Raw genomic sequence first — 3,673 nt, forward strand, 5'->3', positions numbered from 1 at the left:
CATGTGATATGTCACTCCCGATTCAATGAGCCATATATCTGCAAATCTTTTTCTGCCTTCCACAGTGGTTGACGCTTCACAGCATAGAGCATCTCCATCATCTGAAGTGTTTGAGGTATTGCCTTGTGGATTGGAGTTTTTATTTAGACTCCAACAATCCTTCTTCAAGTGACACTTCTTTCCACAGTGGTAGCACTTTAAATTCTTCTTGCTCCTCGACTTCGATCTACTATGTTTATGACTGCTGCTTTGGCCACGTTCTGTTGATCTCCCTCTCATCGTTGTCAACGCTTCTGCTTGTTGCAAATTTACTTGTCTGTCTTCCTTGTTCTTGCACCGATTTTCTTCTTGTAGAACAACAGCTGCAACGTCATCGAAGACTAGACTGGTGACATTACTGTTTGTCAAGTTGATGATGAGTTGATCTTACAAATCCGGTAGACTTTGAAGTAGAAGTTCAGCACGTTCTTGTTCTCCTATTTTACAGCTTAAGGATGTAAGCTGAGAAAATAAGGTGTTCAGTGTATTTAAGTGCTCCGTCACTGAAGTAGATTCTGGCATACGGAGAGTGTACAATTTCCTCTTAAGGAAAATTTTATTGTGCAGCAATGTGGCCTCGACAATTTGGTGAGATGATCCCATATCTCCTTAGCTGTCTTCTTCTCCTCGATTGACAATACTTCATCTGCTAATGCTAGATGAAAGTTTGCCATAGCATTCCCGTCTATCTTGTTCCATTTGATGTCATCTGCGAAATCCGGCCTTTCATTGATAGCCGCTAGACACCCGTCTTTCCTTAGGATGGCCTTCATCTTCAATTTCCATAATGAGAAATTTTCTCTCATTGAATTTTTTCAATATCAAATTTCGTTGCCATAGCTTCTACGGATAGCTCCCACTATTTCACTATCTTGAATAGTCTCTGGAACCTTCAAAGAATGAGTAATAACTTCTTATTTTCTTATTTTGGAGGATCCACCTTTTGGTGGCAACCACAAAGACAATAAGCAGATATTACACACTCTAATCTAGCTCGGATACCAATTGTTGCGGAAGACGGCTATCAGATAGAGCAAAATCGCAACTGATAATTTGAGAAAATAAAAATGAAGATAAAGGGACACAAATTTTACGTGGAAAACCCTAAATAATATAGGGTAAAACCACGGGCAACGGTAGAAGAATTTCACTACGAGATAAATAGGAATTACAACCTCTCTCGATCTACCAAGGAGAAAACAATGATAATTCTCTCTTGATAAAAAGGAGAAAACAACTCTCAAGAAACTCTCTAAATTCTCTCTAGTATTGGAAGAAAGCTAGAATGCTTTGGGATGGTTTTGAAGCTAAATGAGCTAGGGTATTTATAGTTGAAGCTCTAAAGACTAATTTGTAAATACCCTAAATTACAATGACTAAAATTATGATTTTACCGTTGTCCAAAATTCAACAAAAACCCAACTTTTGACAAATTTTTTCGGTGGAATTTTTTATTAGCACATTTCGGTGCTTGCCAAGACTTTTCAACAATCTCCCACTTGAAGATTTGATTGGAACAATCATATCTTCACACTATTCTTTCTATCTTGTACCTTCATGTTGCTTACGTTTCTGACAGGCCACAGGAGGATCGACACCAGGTAAATTTATCAGCATTGATTGCCTTCGTCATGAAATCTGCTATGTTGTCTTTGGTATGGATCTTCTGTTGGTAACCGTTCATTCTTCCACCTTTTCACGAATGAAGTGATACTGAAATCGTATGTGTTTTGTCCTTGAATGAAATGCTGGATTCCTTGCTAGATGCAAGGCACTTTGACTATCACAAAATAGAGAGACATACTCTTGATTATGCCCAAGCTCCTCCAACAGCATCTTCAACCAAATTGCTTCTTTACTGGCTTGTGTAGCTGTTACATATTATGCCTCTGTTGTGGATGTAGCCACAACTGATTGCAACTTAGAAACCCAACTTACAGCTCCACCAGCAACTTTGAACACATACCTTGTAGTAGATTTGCTTTTATCAAAATCTCCTGCATAGTCAGAATCTACATACCCATTGATTAGTAAATTTGATCCTCCGTAACATAATGCAACATTTGAGGTCTCTTTGATGTATCTCAGGATCCTCTTTATTGTATTCCAATGCTCTATGCCTGGATTCTCCATGTACCGACTAACCACTCCCACTGCTTGTGCAATGTCTGGTCTTGTGCATATCATAGCGAACATTAAACTTCCCACTGCTGATGCATACGATACTCGAGACATCTCCATCCTCTCTTCTTCACTGCTAGGACTCATACTGGAGGATAACTTTAAGTTAATAGGAAGAGGGGTATAAATTGGCTTACAATCTTGCATGTTGAATCGTGACAAGATCTTCTTCAAGTAATTCTTTTGTGAAAGCCAAATCTTCCTATTACTTCTGTCTCGGTGATTTGCATCCCTAGAATCTTGTTTGCTGATCCCAAGTCCTTCATTTCAAATTCCCTAGCCAGTTGTGCCTTTAATTCTTCAATATGATCTTTGTTGGATCCTGCAACCAACATGTCATCTACATACAACAGCAATATAACAAAATTGTTATCACCAGACCTCTTGAAATAAGCACAAGGGTCTGCGTTAAGTCTGTTGTATCCAAGGCACATAATGAAGGAATCAAATCTCTTATACCAATACCTCGGCGACCGTACAGAGATTTGTTCAACTTGCAAACCAAGTTCTTCTTTTTTTTTCTTCAAAACCTTCAGGCTGGAGCATGTAAATCTCTTCTTCAAGATTTTCATGAAGAAAAGCTGTTTTAACATCTAGTTGCTCTAGATGTAAGTTCAATGTAGCACACATTGCCAAAACTACTCGAACTGTTGTTAGTCGAACCACAGGAGAAAATATTTCATTGAAATCAATACCTTCTTTTTGAGCATATCCTTTTACCACCAGTCTTGCACGATACCTCTCTACTTGATCGTCACCATTTCGCTTGATTTTTAAGACCCATTTGTTACCAATTGTCTTCCTTCCTTGTAGTAGTGGCACAAGGTCCCATGTATTATTCTTATGAAGGGCTTCAATTTCTTCTTGCATCGCCATCATCCACAGTGAAGCATCTGAGCTGTTTATTGCCTCCTGTGATGTTGATGGCTCACCGTCCTCTGTTAAAAGGCAGTATGCAATATTACCTTCTATAACATAATCTGAGTTCCAATTGGGATGTCTTCTCACACGATCTGATTGACGAGTTGTTGGAGCTTCAGAACTCTCTGGTTCTTGTTCATCATGTGTTGATTCTGCTTAAGAAGAATCTCCTTGTTCAAACTCTTCTTCCACATGTATCTGCGTAGTCTCTGACTTTTCAGCGCTACCATCTTCTTCTTTTCTTTGTAGCTTATCTTCTACAAAGATAACATCCCTGCTAATGATCACTTTGCGGGCAGTGAAATCCCACAAGCGATACCCATTTACTCCATCAGCATACCCCAAGAATTGTATTTTCGGATTTTGGATCCAACTTTGAAATTTCTTGGGAGTTGTACATCACGTACACTATACTTCCAAATACATGGAGGTTTGAATAATCAGCTGGTTTACCAGTCCACATCTCCATTGGTGTCTTCAGCTCTATTGCAGTTGATGGAGCTCGATTCACCAAATAACATGCGGTATTGAC

This window comes from Hibiscus syriacus, unplaced genomic scaffold, assembly GCF_006381635.1.
Source record: "Hibiscus syriacus cultivar Baekdansim isolate YM2019G1 unplaced genomic scaffold, ASM638163v2 tig00110015_pilon, whole genome shotgun sequence".
NCBI lineage: Eukaryota > Viridiplantae > Streptophyta > Magnoliopsida > Malvales > Malvaceae > Hibiscus > Hibiscus syriacus.